Source organism: Puma concolor, chromosome C1 (assembly GCF_028749965.1).
Source record: "Puma concolor isolate L17-30 chromosome C1, mPumCon1.1.hap2, whole genome shotgun sequence".
Classification (NCBI taxonomy): Eukaryota; Metazoa; Chordata; class Mammalia; order Carnivora; family Felidae; genus Puma; species Puma concolor.
In genome coordinates this window covers 76184269-76201796 of record NC_141674.1, presented here as the reverse complement: position 1 = coordinate 76201796, position 17528 = coordinate 76184269, and the positions used below count along the sequence as shown (strand labels likewise).

The 17528-nt window shown below is 41.9% G+C and overlaps 1 protein-coding gene across 1 annotated transcript in view; it reads right to left on the bottom strand.

The window, feature by feature from the left end:
- LRRC8C (leucine rich repeat containing 8 VRAC subunit C) overlaps positions 1–9473 on the bottom strand; it is an 82963-nt gene extending 73490 nt beyond the window's left edge. The window contains exon 1 of the mRNA XM_086717483.1: positions 8924–9473. The gene's annotated coding sequence lies outside the window, so the exon portion shown is untranslated. The remainder of the gene's footprint in view (positions 1–8923) is intronic.
- Positions 9474–17528: the final 8055 nt, after the last annotated feature.

Below are 17528 nucleotides of genomic sequence, written 5' to 3'. Positions count from 1 at the left end.
CTGGGTGATTTCACAAGGGTGTGAAGAGAAAAGGTTAGGGGAAATTTCTGCCAGGTCTTGGTCTGACAGTGAATTAAAAGAATAGTACTAAATAGACTGAAACGGGTCCAATTAACCAAGATAGTCTCTCCATCACCATCCCATGCAAAAGAGCAGTGCCTGAAAAAAATGTTAACCAATGAGAGGTATTTTACTTTCATAGGTGACTTTCCCTCTTTCCAGAGAGAAACTAACAAGACTGTAGACTTTCAAATGAATGGAGTTCACATTTTTTAGGCAGAAGCTAATAAACACTTACATACTTCTAGACTAAGGGAATATGAAAAATATCCCCCTCCACCCTACAATAAAAAGAGGAAAAAAATGCACAAAAGGGAAGTTTGGCGTTAATGGGTGGTGTCCCGGTCACTAAGGATAAGGAACCAGAAAATACACAAATAATTATGTAGTCAGTCTTCAGCAGGCCTTTTCATATTTCTTAACCAGAACTGTTATTCCAAAATTTAAAGAGATTTTAGTTGCACTTTACTAGTACTTTGCAAACTGTGGCTGAATTATATTAAAATTCAAAATTCAGTGGATACTTCTGATGATGAATAGTTAGACAAATTAAACTAACTTGTTAATTTTCATTAAAGAGCCAGTTAAATGCCTCAGCCCTGATTTTATTCTAATTTGGGATATGATGCAAAAATTATACTCATTTACATCAAACTCATTTACATCAAAATTTTAAACACACAGTTGCATACAACCCAGCAATTCTATTTTTTTTTTCAACGTTTATTTATTTTTGGGACAGAGAGAGACAGAGCATGAACGGGGGAGGGGCAGAGAGAGAGGGAGACACAGAATCGGAAACAGGCTCCAGGCTCTGAGCCATCAGCCCAGAGCCCGACGCGGGGCTCGAACTCACGGACCGCGAGATCGTGACCTGGCTGAAGTCGGACGCTTAACCGACTGCGCCACCCAGGCGCCCCAGCAATTCTATTTCTACATGCATCTATCCAACAGAGAAATGAAAACCTATGTCCACACAGAAACTTGTATACGAACATTCATAGGAGTATTTCTCAAAACAACCTAAATGTCTAGCAACTGATAAATGGATAAAGAAAATATGGCATATCTATACAATATTGTTTGGCAGTACAAAGGCAAAGACTACTGATAGATATTACAACATGGATAAACCTCAAATGTATGCTAAATGAAAGAAGACACTCACAAAAGATCACATATTGTAGGATGCCATTTACATGAAATGTGTGCACAATAGGCAAATCTGTAGATATAGAAAACAGATTGGTGTCTTTTGACAGCTCAGGAGGAAGAGAAGTGGGAGGGTACAGTGGGGAGTGATAGCCAATGGGTACAGGTTTCTTTTTGGAGTGATGAAAATGTTGTAAAATTAGATTATACTGAAGAATTCTGTAACTGTACTAAAAACCACTGAATTGTATACTTTAAGCAAGTATTATAGTATACAACACATCTCAATAAAGTTGTTAAAATGTATTTTAGCTTATGTATGATTGATACGTTCTCTGATAAGATGTATATTTAATTGGAAGTTACTAAATTCCTTGTATTTATCTCACAGATCAGATCATTATCTACACTAAAAGTTTAAGTGCTTGTAGATATGTTCAAAATTGAATTATAACCATTCAATGGTATAAGCATTCATACAACCATTATAACTATTTCTCTAATGATGGTTGTAAACTTTAGGCAATGCTACAATAATGTGAAACAATGGATGTTGTATTTCTTTGATATATATATGTATATATATATATATATATACATATATATATATACTTTTTTTAATTTTTTTAATGTTTGTTTATTTTTGAGCGAGAGAGGCAGAGTGCGAGTAGGGGAGGGGCATAGAGAGGGAGACACAGAATCTGAAGCAGGCTGCAGGCTCTGAGCTGCATGAGATCGAGCATGAAGCCTACCTGGGATTGTCTCTCTCTGCCCCTTCCCTGTGCACACACATGTGCATACATGTGCTCTCTCTCAAAATAAACAAACATTAAAAACAATTAGATAATGAATAATCTTTGACAAAGTACTATCATGTGATAATTTAAATTTACATATCATATATACAAACATAATTTATTCTTCATAACATTCAAATAATGATTATAAACACTGTTTTATAACACGCTTTATAAAGTTAATTTTATCTCAAAAAGTAAAGTTTCCCATTTTAAATACTGTCATCCCCAGTGCTTAGCTTATGCGATTTATATGATAAATAACATATACTGAGATACAATTATTTTTTGAAAGAGCTTAATAGATAACTGATAACTGAGAAAGAAAAATAATTATTATTATTATTTAAAGTTTATTTATGTATGGGGGGAGGGGAGACAGAGTGAGAGAGAAAGAATTGCAAGCAAGCTCCATGCTCAATCATGAGATCATGACTTGAGCCGAAATCAAGAGCTTAACTGACGGAGCCACCCAGGTGCCCCAAAAGAAAAATTATTTTTGAGATGACCTTTTCTCAGTATGAGGCTGTAAAATCATTTGCTTATATATCCTACCCAGATAGCAAGTTATTTTTTTCTTCACCCAGCCCCATGTATTATTTCAAAAGGGGCAATTAGCTTTTTTGCTTTTGTACTGCTTTTTGGTATTCCTAAATTATAAATAACTGAAAGCAAACAAGCGGAGTAATAAGAGATTCCTGGCCTCTAGAGATATTAAAATTCTGACATGTTGTATAACTTTCCGATTTAGTTGTTAGTAAATACGACTACCAACAATATGGCTTCTCTTGTCACTGAGCATCTGTATTCTTATATGACATTTTATAATTGTTCTTTTAAGATTATGTTCCAAATTTGAAGCAATAAAGATTTTTTATACTCAGGACATATTTGACACACACTAGACAGTATCCAGGTGGCATCAAAGGTTTGCTCCCTCTCCTACAAGCCAGATTATGGCATTCATAAGTAATAGAGATGCTAGCAATCATTAGCTTTAATTGATTTGCTCCCTAATTCCTTAATTAGGTCAACAGTAGGCTGCTCTGTTTATTGCAATCACATTATGGGGAAAGCTATCAAGCAGAAAAAAAAGTCAATAGGTAAGATGTTATTTAAAAAAAAAATTATTTTAGAGACAGAGAGAGCATGAGTCAGGGAGAGGGAGAGAGAAAGAATCTCAAGCAGGCTCCATGCTCAGCATGAAGCTCAACACAGGACTTGATCCCAGAACTCTAGGATCATGACCTGAGCACAAATCAAGAGTCGGAAGCTCAACCGACTAAACCACCCAGGCGTCCTGATAGGTAAAATGTTATTAATGTGACTATAATGTTAGGTACACTCTCAGGACAAGTAAAATCATCTACATGTTTACATACAAGGGCCGACTGAAATAGTGACTGACAACATATTTACTTCTAAGCTTTTTTGGTAAATTTTGAATACCTGCAATTCAGTTAGAGATTAGTGGGGCACTTATTGTTAGTTGCTGCTTTGTAGATTCCTTAGATTATGGAATCTTCTCTTCTTTCTTTCTTTCTTTCTTTCTTTTTTTGAGAGAAAGAGAGCATGAGCAGGGGTGGGGGAGAGGGAGACAGAGAGAATCCCAAGCAGGCTCTGCACTGTCATGCAGAGCCTGATGCTGGGCTTGAACTCATGAACCATGAGATCATGACCTGAGCTGAAGTCAAGAGTCAGACACAACCGACTGAGCCACCCAGGTGCCTCTGGAATCCTAATTTCTAATCACAAAGTTTATAGGGAGAGATATTTTTGCTACAACCTTTCTAATCTTTTATGTCTTTAATTTTTTCATCATTATTACATTTGCTAGCCTCCTGTATAATGTGGAGTGGGGATAAGACTTATGCTTGGAAACCAGCTACCCAGTGACCCAGTTAATTGCTGACTGTAAGTCAAGAGTCTAGTAACCTTTAACGCACATTTTGTATTTGGTCTCACAATTGTATCTGACCACCCATTACTTTTATAAAATGGCCTTAGTAAGAATGAATTTTCAAGCTGACATACCAGAAACCTTTTTTCTTATATGTCAGACTAAAATAAAACGTTAACAAATACACTATTCTAAATACTGGTGATACAGAAATGAACATACCCAAACAAAACTCTGGCATATTCGTATGGTAGGCTTGTTTATTGTTCTTCAAGATATAATCATATGCTTTCCTTAAGTAAATTTTATTGCTTATTTTTGACTATTTCCTTTTATTTTATTTTAATTTTGCCAAGCTCATTCCCAATCCTTGCTTCAACACCAAGCTACTCTATTCACCATGGAGCCATTTAAAGAAATATCAGATACATGTTTTCTGTTATGCCATCCAGATTCATAGATAAAATGCCTAAGCCCTGAACTCAGATCCAAAGCCTAGACATACCTCCGGCTAGCTCCTCAACTTTAACCACTCTCTGATTACACAGATCCACATAGCTTTGCATTAACTACAAAGTTGTGTATGCTGGACAGTATTTCCTAACTTTGCTGATAATAACATTATCCTGGACCTAAGGTCAAGGGAAATAATACAAATTAGCCTGATGGTGTTTTCCTAATGAAGCTATTCTCACAGTTATTTTGAAAAAATCAAGGTGTTATTAGATTAATCCTCTATAATATTTTTTTCCAGAAGTTGGATTATATTTTTCCCATTTCAAAAAAAAAAAAAAACCATATTTAAAGTGGCTTCAATTGTCTAAGCCTCAACAATATTTAAGAAAGACTACTTAATTTGTATTGATGCGACAAGGTCTTCAAATACACAGAATGAACTCATAGGACTCATGACCTTTCATATATTTAGCTTATTTAGTGACATTTGTCCAGGATTTATTTTGGAGTCCTGACTTCATATTTTGCTCCTAATTTCCAATCACACATAGAAGTATTTCCATATACATATTTCATGACCCTAAGAAGGATAACTTCTAGTTACACTATCAAATTTCATAATCAGAATTTAAAGCAATAGAAAGGGGAAAAGATACATCCCCAGCTAGTAGGTTAGAAATGTTCCTGTCACATATACCATATACTTATCCCGTGACTATATCTTGAGCAGCTATGTCTCAGGCACTGTGTAGGTGCTGTGGATACAGACGTGCACAAGGCAGATATGGCCTCTGCCCTGAGGGAGGCTTCAGTGCAGCTCCAAAAATCAAGAGAAAAGATGCTAAAAAATAAATATATTACTGGAGGTTTGAGGGTGAAGGAAAGGAAAAAGAACACTATAGTCAAAGCAAAAGCTACAGGTGATGAGGATGAGTCGTTTGAAGGGAAGGGAGCGTACAGAGCCGATGAGCTCCAGATGCTGAAAGAAGTCAATATACAAAGAAGCCAAGCTCCCCTAATGCTCATGGCTTCTGAGACCGAACACCAGAAGCCCAGTCTATGATCCCCAGGGAACTGGAGCAAGGACCAGAACACGAGAAAGCCAAGAATGACTTCAGAGCCCCACTCTCCCGTGAGATCATGACTTGAGCTGAAATCAAGAGTCGGACGCTTAACCGACTGAATCACCCAGGTGCCCTCAACTGAAAAAGGATTTGCAATGGGAGGTATATGGGCTCAGGAAGGAGGCAGCATTTAGTCTGGGCCTTGAAGAAGATACAGCTAGTAGAGATCTGGTCAAGGGTGAGGTATGTGGTAGGAAGATACTGGGATTGTCATGGTGCCTTGAGTGATAAGCAAGGCTGAGAAATCAGGAGAGGCAGAAAACAGGAAAGTGTGTTTGCCAAAAATTACAAATTCCAACACACTGAAATATGGCTAGTGAAGTTCTAAAAAAAAAATATGCAGAATGGAGCAAAGAAAAAACTGCATTAGGTGAGCAAATGTTTTTAAGTCAGGACTACAAAAAAAGGATGTGATTCAAAAGTTAAAGATGCTAAACACTTGATTAGATGTTTGTATAGTTGAAGAATGAATCACTGATAGCAATGACTAATCACTAGGTGCATGTAAAATATACACGGAGTTAAATACAGCAGAAATTTCAATCAGTGCTAGGATACAGGGGTGTTAATCCTTACCACTTACTGAACACCTACCAGGTGACAGGAGCTGTCCTGTATATGGATTGTTACACTTAGTCCACAAAATAACCCAACTAAGCAGGTTTTATTAACCTCATTATACATAAGGAAACTGGGGCTCAGAAAAGTTCCACGGCATGAATTAATTTACACTCCTCCTTGATAGTAGAGCCAAATTTTTGGCCAGCTTTTCCCATCTTGAGGCCATGCTCTTTCCCCCATGCCAATCTAGACTGATTTATATTTTAAGAAAAATTAAGTGGATTCAAGGATACTTCCATAGTAATGTCACCCTCATTGGTTATGGGTGCATTTCATATAGTGATCTAGGGCTGGAGATACAGCCTGCACTTCAGGGATGGAATATAAAAACTTGAGAGTGTATTGCAGCCTATCTGAGAACATCATTGTCAAGTGGATGAGAACAGCTGATGAAAAAGAGTAAAATGTTTCCTTAAGTTCTTAATCAGTCATGCAATAGAGATCAACGGCAAGAACACAGGTTTGAGAAACAGAAGGCCCTGGATTCCAAATTTGAAGTCTACTCTATACTAGTTCCATGGAAAACCATGGACAGGTGATTTTACTTCTTCAATCTCAGTTTCCTCATATAGTCATTACGGCAAATTAACAGTAAATTTATGTAGAAAGAAGAAAGTCCGCTTTGGATAATAGAAAAGTACATCATTAAGGCTAAGGAGAGTTGGCCTCATTCAGGCATTAAGTTAGCGCTCTGGTCTTGGGCAAGTCACAAACTCTCTTCTGTAAAATGCAGACAGTCACCATCTCCCTAAACATTTGTTGTAAGAATCTGAGTATAGTGTATGTTAGGTACCTAGAGCAGCTACACTATAGCAATGTACTATATTAAATCATTAACACAATGTGTGGAAAAATATGTATAACTTTCCACCCTATTTGCTTCTAAACTTGGGCTATATTATAATGTTATTGGTGACTGTAACTTAAAAATGCTACAGACTATTGGAAAATCATAAAAACAACTCGGTAAAAATTGGGCACCTCAGGAATTTTTAAAAATTGCTAACTTGGTATTGTTTTAAAAAGAGAAACTTCACATAAGTGGAAAATCATTCAGTCTTTTCCCTTACACTCTCTAATAAGCACCCCCCCCCCAAAAAGCATTCCCTTCTAAAACATGCCATTAAACAAAGTACTTAGTCAATCTGGGAAATATGAGAATAGTACTGTTAACAGTACTGTTAACAAAGACTTTGATAATTTTGTTACTAAGAAATCGTTAAATGTGCTTGCTATCTCTGATACCACTGTTAAATCAGTAGGACTGATCTGTGGTCAATCCATGATGCGAACCATCAAAAAATATCCATTCTTGCAAAGCTGGTCCCACCCCTCAAAAACAAACTGACCTCAAGACAGGATTTAAATGAATCACTCCAAAGTAAATCGGGGTTACACTCTTGGTTTTCACTATTTGAGCAAGTCAGGAGAAATGCAAATACTAGATTAGAGTTGTATACATCTGTGTCCACACATCCAGCACATGGTTTATCGATCTGAGCAAATTTGGGGAAGTTCAACTTACATTTTGGGTTTAGAAAAATAATTTAAAAATGAAGAAAAAAATGTATACCCACATAAGGGTGATTTTGCAGTGTTGTGCCAAACAAGAGGGTTACCATCACTTTGCCTCCTGTCCCATCTAGATGCCATTTTCCTGACTTGTCCATGAAGTAGCCTCATGGATGCCTTAGGACACCACTGCATACCTGTCCGGAAATGTGCCCATTGGTTGAGGCTCCATTTCTTACACTGTAAGAGGTATGTGACTAATTCCTCCTCCATAGAGCTGCGACAAATAAGGTCACTCAAGCCTCCCCTTGTCCAGCATTTGCACTCCCACAAAGATTCTTATTATTATTATTATTTTTTTTTTTTACTTTAAGGAGGATGGGGACTTGCAGGTGTTTTCCTAACTGGTTTGCTGAGAGTTTCAAATGCTTAAAAAGAATCTGAAACCAAGTGAAGTTTGGTCTTCACACTTTGAAATATCCGTCCTGGGACGTGGGCTGGGTGTCTGTGGTTATTCAGAGCTAGGTAAGGTGTGAGCTTTTGAAGGAACTATAATCTGATGCACACCGGCAGGCGTAAGGTGGGGGAGGAAAGAACTGTCTGAGCAGCAAAGAAAGGAATTGGAGTCTGCAGAGCACATCCTAAGGTTCCGGTGTTGCTAACTCCATCCCTAACCACCTCGCTGCTGGGAGGGGAAGGACCGGCGACCCTGGCTTGGGTCTCAACCGCCGGCCTAGACACCTGGCCCTCCGGATCCGGCTAAACCCTCTCTCCCCTCCGGTCCCGCAAAGGGGCAGGCGCCGCGCTCTCGTTCGCGTTGGATACCATCAGACTGCTCTCTCCCTGAAAGTGCTAACTTCAGGGGCTTGGGGAGAGCAGACCAGAAGGGCCAGGCTGTGGGGTCTCCGGAGGTTTTCAGGTAGGGAAGAAGGACGACCGCCCCGGTGGTGGCCGCCTTTCCTCCTCGTCCTCCACCCCCGGTGCCCCCACCCCCCACCAAGTCCGCAGGACCTGCGGCGGCCGCTCTGTGCTCGGCGCCAGGCTGGGGTCCCCGGCCCCGCCGCTGGGGCTGGCGTGGGATGGGTGGGGTAGGGGCTGGCGGGTCCCCGAGCCCTGGCAGCGGGTGGCTCCAAGGACCACACAGTGGGCAGACGACCACATATTCTGCGCGCCCGAGAGCGGGAGCAGTCAGGGACGCGAGCGAGGCGGGGCGAGCGGTGGCTCCCGCGCACCTAGCGGACCGAGCCCCGCGGTCCTCGGCGGGCCGCCCCTCTCCATCCCTCCGCGGTCCCCGCCCTTACCTCTGGGCGCGAGGGTGCCGGCGGGGAGGGCGCTGGGGAGCGGCGAGCGGTCTCCCGGTCGGACTCAGCGGCGGCCAGCGGCAGCGGGGTCGTCGGCGGGGCCGCTGCTCGGGGCGAGTGGCGCCCGGAGCACTGCGGCCGCGGCCACGGCGGCGTCTTCCTCCTCGTCCTGTTCGCGGGCTCCGAGCCGGGACGCAGCTACCGCCCCAGCCCCGCAGCCCTCCTCCCCTCCGCCTCCCCGGCCGCGGACGGAGCCGCCTCCAGCGCCGCCCCGCGCGCAGCCGGGCCAGCGGCAGCCAGCGCCGCCCAGCGCCCGGCCCCGGGGTCGCCGCCGCCGCCGCCCGCCCCGCGGTCCCAGCCCCGCTGTGACGCAGGCCGCCGTGCCCGGGAACTTCCTTCCCTGCGGAGACCACCCCGCGCCGGGACTGGTCGGCGAGGCTGCCGCCGGCCTCCGGAGGCTTTCTTCTCCAAGTGGGAAACGAACCCTCCCGCGCTCTCCCGCGGGGCCGCTCCGGCCTCCGAGGCGGCCACCTGGCGGCCTCTGCCCGGGGAGCGGGCTGCGTCTAATACCTCCCCCATCGCTAACTGGGCGCGGGAAACCGAGGCTCTTCTGCGCTCTGTGGCCACTCCACTGCCGCAGCTCCTCCCCTGGGTGTTAGAGGGGAGCAGCTACCACTAAAAATAGCCCTTCTGGCAACTCCCCTGCTAGACTGGGGTCTGGGTAGAGATAATCCCTCCTCCTCGTCTCCCGCCCCTCGTGACAACAGAAGGACCCCATAAGAACACAAGAATGGGAAGGGGCGCACTGAGGGAGACGGAGGAGAAAGGTTAAAGCCCGTATCCGTGCACCATGAAGCCCACGAGCCCCAGGACACCCGGCTCCTCTCCGGCAGGAACCCCCATGTTCCTGGACACTGACAGCTGGGCTCCCCTGTCTCTCAGCAGTAGGTTCTAGGGACGCTGAAATTGAGCGCTCCGCCTACAATTGTGAGCTGTGTATAGAAGAGTTGACGGTACTCGTCAAAACCACCTGTTGTTTAAAGAGTATGGGGGAGGGGCTCTCCCTTACTGATTGATCTGAAGCATGTTTTTCTTCTCGTTCTCCTCCCACCCAATTTCAGGATTGAAAAGCAAACTCTGTCTTCTTAGAAGTTGACAACTATCTGTATGGAAAATCTTCTGCCCAGTGAAAAATGTACAGACAAGATTACTAAGTTATATAAAGTCTCCAGGGATGCCTTAGTAATATCAGTTATTCTAAGAGTACCTAAAATTAACCCATTGCTCTGTCCTGGCAGTCAGGAAAAGGCTGATGTTTCTAATTGTCTTTCAGTAGTTGATTTGTTCTTACACAGGAAGCCTTAAGAGGGCAGGTACTTCCTTTTACCCCATTTCTATTTCCAAGTCAAAATGAAAAGAAAATTTGTCCAGAAGCTGTTCTCCTAGCTTTTAACTATTTTCCCCCTACTTGCTTGGAGAACTATCACACTTTTTCCAACTCTTGTACTGTTGTGGAAGTCAACCTTAAGCCCTTGTAGGCTGTAGATGACTCTAACAACAGCCTTAATTCACCTAAATCAACACAAAAGTCTAGGAGAAAGGGTGGGGCCTTTCTCCTAGATAGCAGGTGGAAAAATCCCTGAAAAGTTCCTCTGGAAAAGGCAGAGTTGACTGTGGCAATTTGCTAAAATTGTGAGCACCTTGCAAGCTACCAGATATTATCTGAGGTAGTTCCGCCTCTTAAATAGCTTACCTGGATTTAAATACTCAATGAGGCGAGTACTCTAAGGGCACAAACCTCCCGTCCAGAGCTTCATTCTGCAAGTACTTTCTGAGCATCTCTGTCCTCCTGTACCATTGTCACCCTGACCTCAAGCTTAGGCATCTCCGAAACGCTCCCTCATTACCCAGTGGCAAGGAAATAACTACTCCACCCTAGACTTTGGACTGGGGTGCACCAGGAATAAATCCCTACTCTTCCTGTGGGAGTTATTGCTAATTTTATATTTTTCCATCATCGGCAATATGGGTATGGGTGCTGTGCAAATTAGATAACATGCTTAAAGCAGCAAGAACAGTGCCAAGCACTTTATAAATACGCAATAAACGGTAGCTGCTATCAATGGTAGCTTACAATAAATATGTGCTTACTGTACTCTTCATAGACCCGAAATCAGAAGGATGAGGAAGAGCAACAAGATTTGGAAATGGGGCATGAACCCTGCAAGTTGAGTCTCCTGCCTCCCCCGGATGCTTAACTACAATACTTTTGTCTGCTACCTGCTTTTTAATAGGGTGCATTGGGTAGGTCTACATGCAGTGATGTGATTCACATGCACTCTGAAGTCTGAGAGGCACTAGTCTGCAAACCGCTATGTTATCCTGCTTAGGTCACCTTTTCTTATTTTAGAACACAAACTCTAAGTCTGGTCACTTGCCTCAGTCAGCCTAACTCAAATCAACATCCACACTCACCAAGCCCTAGGAAAAACACCAGGTGAATCCATAATCAGCCAACTCTTGTGAGTGCTGGACCTTAAGGGTCTCAAAGAAGTACAGTAGACCCCATGATCTGTGGGGAATATGCTCCCATACACCCAGTGGGTGGCTGAAACTGCAGATAGTACCAAACCCTCTATATAGTATGTTTTTTTTTTCTAAACATACATACCTATAATAAAGTTTTATTTATAAATTAGGCACAGTAAGAAATCAACAAAAATTAATAAAATAGAACACTTACAACAATATACTGTAATAAAGTTATATAAATATGGTCTCTCTCTCTCTCAAAATATCACATTGTATTGAACTCCCCCTTCTTTGTCTTGTGATGATGTGATTAATAAAATACCTGCGTGATGAGATGAAGTGAGGTGAGTGATGTAGGCATCATGGACGTAATGTCAGGCTGCTATTAACTTCTGAAAAATTGTCAGGAGGGTCATATCCTTCTGGACCACAGTATGGGTATCTGAAACCATAGAAAGCAAAACCTCCCTTAAGGGGAGACTACTGTATAAGGCTCATTCCCTGACTTCAAGGTGTTGACAGAGCTTGAGAGAGGGAATCTGGCAGCACACGAATCCGAATAAACCATTTTGAACTAAATGTGATTGAATCTCAGAGAAAAGAGAGGGCACTGTGGCCCGGGTGAACCATATATACAGAGCCACCACCTTGACCTTTCATTTACCCGATTCTTTATAGACCAAAATTTGACATTCTCAATGGGCTTTCAGGGTGAGTTCCCACACTTGGACTCCAGATAGTTACAACTTGATCCTGTACTGGTTGGCAATAGGGAGCTGAAGTAGATCTTTCTGGGCAGTGCAGAACCATGGTAAGGGAGTTAGAATGATACAGACCTGGCTTCACGTCCTGGGTCTACTCTTTATCATCTCTGATCCTGAGCTTCTTAATCTTTGAACCCAGTTTCTCCATCCATCTATTAGAACAGCAATACCTACTTCTCTTAAGGTTCTAGTGACAGAATATCTGCAACCCCTCTAGTGGGTTGTATGGAAGTGGTTTATATCGTTTTGTTGTTAGCTACAAGAAAATGCAGGCTGGGCTATCGCATTCCTCGAAAGCTTATTTCAAAAGTCATTTTCTCTGTGAAACCTCTGCAGGCTCCGGGCAAGGGTAATGCTCCCTTCCCTGCGCTCGCACAGCACTTACCATGGTGTGCTGCCGTTTATCTCTTTACAGCTTTGTTTCACCACCTTGTCTTTATTCATCCCTATGTCAACACCTAGCACAGAGCTTCCCATGAAATGTTGAATGTGTTTTCTAAAGTTTCCATTTTTTGTACTGGTTCTGACTTTCAGTATACAGTGATTTGTATTAAACTTCAGGCTCTAGGGGTGCCTGGGTGGCTCAGTCGGTAAGGCATCCGACTTTGGCTCAGGTCATGATCGCTCAGTGCGTGGGTTCGAGCCCTGCATCTGGCTCTGTGCTGAGAGCTCAGGGTCTGGAGCCTGCTTCGGATTCTGTGTCTCCTTCTCTCTCTCTCTGCCCCTCCCCACCGTGTGCTCTGTCTCTCTCAAAAATAAACATTAAAATTTTTGTTTTATTTTAAAAAACCCCAAAACTTCAGCTTCTAAAATGTGACTCCTTGGGACTCCTGGGTGGCTCATTCGGATAAGCGTCTGACTTCGGCTCAGGTTATGATCTCACGGTCCGTGAGTTCAAGGCCCACGCTGGGCTCTGTGCTGACAGCTCAGAGCCTGGAGCCTGCTTCGGTTTCTGTTGTCTCCCTCTCTCTCTGCCCCGCCCCCCACACACTCTGTTTCTCTCTCTCAAAAATAAATACACATTAAAAAAATTTTTTTTTAATGTGAATCCTTTAGCACATAGAGTTTATATTGAAATTATGTATTATACATATGTATCTGCTTAAACCTTGATTTTTCAATGCTGGGTTTGTTCTTGAAAACCAACCTGCTATGCTTGCTTTATTTTATATTTGATGTTAGTTGATTCTGCCTAGTAATAGTGAAAGTAAAATCTAAATTCTAAACCAAAACCACCAGCAGCGTTTTACCCAGCATTCTCTACCCACCCTATACACATCTGCTCCCCAGATCCTTTCTGAGCTTTTGTGGGAAGGTCCTGAGCTAACACAATACTTTGTTTTAAGTTTCAGCTCTTAACACTGTTGCAACCATTAGCACTTTCTGAATTAATAGCTGCCAGATAAAATCACCTTTAGCAACAGTTTTGAAATCCTTGTCTCCATGCCATTAAAAATGCTAAGACAGGAGAATAAAACCTCCCCTAGAAAATGTCGTGTGAGCAGGAAGTTGCCCAAGAGGTAATGTGGTCAAATGTGGTCTTAACCCTAAAATGGCAGTTGAAATTGTGCCAGAGGAGAGTGTGGTGGTGCTGAGGACCTAAAAATAGGATACTACACAACTTTGGGCAGAATTTTTATAAAATCAGTCTTGTTTATTTACCGCCCTGCAGCCCTCCCCAACACACACAGACGCATAAGGTTGAAGCAGTTAGCCCCACTAATCTGTGATATACTTTGGAAATGGTTATAATAAATAAGCACTTACTAGGTACATATGGTGTGCTAAGTACTAGCTTTCTATTCATTGTCTGATTTTTTTTTACCCTCGCTATCCAGGCAGTATTATTTTCTCCTGTGAAGAGAAGACAACTGAGGCACATTTTAAACAAGTAACTAGGGGCGCCTGGGTGGCGCAGTCGGTTAAGCGTCCGACTTCAGCCAGGTCACGATCTCGCGGTCCGGGAGTTCGAGCCCCGCGTCAGGCTCTGGGCTGATGGCTCAGAGCCTGGAGCCTGTTTCCGATTCTGTGTCTCCCTCTCTCTCTGCCCCTCCCCCGTTCATGCTCTGTCTCTCTCTGTCCCAAAAATAAATAAACGTTGAAAAAAAAAAATTTAAACAAGTAACTAATCAAAGGTCATATGACCATTGAGTGGAAGAATTAGGATTTAGACCCAGGCAAGTCTGATTTCAGAGTTCTCTTGCTTAAGCACTACTCAGTCATATGGAAAATGAATATTTATTTTTAAGTTGAATCCATCAAATGTATTCAGTAAGGTCCTTTTTCAGTAGTTTTTGCAATTGCATTAGTTTGTGCTTTTCCCAATAACATGCTCACATCCCAAATGTGTCTTCATGAGGCGATGTTATAGCTTCCTCTTTAATTGAAAAGCATTTTATGACTGAAAGCAAACTTCTTAATGAAAGATCATAAAGTGTCTGTAGCTCTGAGTTTACACAATATGAAATATACCAGAGAAACTCATTCTTAGAATTATTGTTCGGGGTGCCCGGGTAGCTCAGTTGGTTGAGTGTCCGACTTTGGCTCAGGTCATGGTCTTATGGTTCGTGAGTTTGAGTCCTGCGTCGGGCTCTGTGCTGACAGCTCAGAGCCTGGAGCCTGCTTTGGATTCTGTGTCTCCCTCTCTCTCTGCCCCTCCCCCACTCGTGCTCTGTCTCTGTCTCTCAGAAATAAATAAATGTCAAAAAAATTAAAAAAAAGAATTATTGCTCATATGGGCCAATGATAAGTAACTTTCACATGCTACATATATAGCTTAAAGCAAAAAATGAGTTTGACATTCTCAAGAGTGGCTTTTATTTTTTGTACCTAAATATCACTGTTATAATAATATTACTAAGTAATATTTTCCTGTCACTATTAAGCATGTACAGCCACTGCTCTAAGAACTTTATATGTGTTAACTCATTAATTAAATCTGGAAATGACTAGCTGTAGCTATGAAGTGAATTATTCTAAAGATAATGAAACATTCTTAAGGGGCTTTATTTATTTATTTATTATTTATTTATTTATTAAATTTATTAAAACAAAACAAAACATTAAGATATACCTCCTAAGGAAGGTAACTCAATTTTCCCAGGACTCAAAATTTCCAGTTTGTTAGCATTGTATCTTATTATGCATATGGAATGTACCATAAAACGTTTCAGATCACAGTTTAAACATTGATTTGTTTCCAATTTCGGTGACATCAGCCTTGATAAAGCCCTTAATTTCAAGCCTAACGAATTGCTTCTTCCCTTCGACTACGAAGCTGAAGCCGCTGTCTCTCTGAGGCATGGATATCTGATGGCTCAAGAAACCCTACCAGGGAGGTGAAATTGAAGTTTCGCTTGTTACTGACATGAACATGACTCTCTTTGGAAAACTGTCATGGAAGATGCTTTGTTTACTCAGAAAATGCTATAACCACGCCCAGATGATCTCTTCTTAAAGCTACCACCCATATTGATGCATGATGCATTTTCTTGAATTCACTTATTAATTCTCTGATTTTACTCATGTTGTTTATTTGTTGTTTAACAAAACAAAACAAAACAAAACAAAACACCAAGAAAGCCTGGTATCCTTCTCAGTATCAATGATAGCAGTCATTAATGGTCAATTTTATCGCTATTAGTGAAAAGAGCATAAACTGGGATTAATGACACCTGGATTCCAGGTGTGGTTCTGCCACTGACTAACTTTGTGATTAGGGACAAGTCTCTTAATATCTTTGCATCGTCTGTCTCATCTGCAAGAAGGGATTGGAATAGATGATTTCTTAGGACTTACTCAGTGCTAAAACTTTTCACATTGATCTTAAAACGATACATATTTATCCTCCTAGATTTTAGTCAGTGATGAATATAATCGCCAACATCTAATAAAAGAAGCAGGAAGGTACCCATTGCTGCTATCCATAGGAAATCTGCCTAGAGCATGTCTGACCCATCAGGGAACATCTTCCCAAAGCACCTTTGTCTTTCAGCATCCATGGCCAGTGAGCTAGGGTCATTCCTCCACAGACTCCACAGAGACATTTGCAAGCAGCTTTCCTTGGAACTCTCCCCTTGGAGTATCCTGAGAAATAGGGGTCTGTGATCAAATCCCTTGAAGAATACTATATCTCTTTTGGAGATTCACAACACATGTTAACATGTTTAGAAATCTGAGAAGTCCCAAGTTAAAAAGACTTGTTTAACTTTGCTGAGCCTAGCATTTCTCTAACTTTATTTGACAATGGAACTGTTTTCCTTTGTCACAACTACCAACATTCCAGGAAGACTGTAATCTCTCATAACAGAATATTTGAATTGCTATTTTAGAGTTAAAGACTGCAGAGCCTTCATATGGCCTTTTTTCTTTGGAAAGAGCAGGAAATCATCAGCCCTATTAATTCACTTAATGCCTACCAAGATAAACCCTCTTGGTAGACATTTTCGGTAGCTATTTCCCTTGCAAACATCAGCTGGAATAGAGTATCTGTCATCTTTAATAGAACAAAGAGCACCCATTCTCACTGGTAATAGTGTAGCCTTATTCCTTTACACTGAGGAATATTTCCTTGCTTTTCTTCTTTCTTTCTTTCTTTCTTTCTTTCTTTCTTTCTTTGAGAGAGTGTGATCAGGGGAGAAGGGCAAAGGAGGAAGATGAGGACAGAGAGAGAGAGAGAATCTTAAGCTGGCTTGACGCTCAACTTGGATCTCTATGTGGGGTTCAATCCCACGACCCTGGGATCATGACCTGAGCCAAAATTGAGTCAGACACTCTACCTTTACATATTCCTATTAGCTTCTGGGTTCTTTGGCAACCTTTCAGAAATGTGAAACTGGTGTAAGACAAACATACATTCTGAGTACTCAAAGTGCTGGCATAAAATAGTTTATTTATTAAGAACTGTTGGAAGACAATTCTCCATGGGTCTCTAGTAATTCCGCACATCTTATAAGCAAGGCACTGACTGCTTTTTCTTCCAGACTCAAATTCAAGGGTACTTGTAGAGTGAACAGCCTTTGAAGATAGAGGAAATGTCACCCTCTGGAGCAAAAGGCAAGCATACCTATTGTCCAGTATAATAAAGACACTTTCTCTTCAGAGCAAGAGGCAGGCATGCTTACACTCATTAGAAAACGTTCACATTCCCTAAGCTCATGGTTCCTCTCCTATAACACAACCTGTCATTACTATGTTAGGAACTCCAGGAACTGAACACAAAAATGTGAATACTCTGGCTGCTGCTTTTGCTGAGTAATAAACTTTTATCTGATCCAGGGGTTTCCTGTCTTCTACCGCCCTCCAAGAAA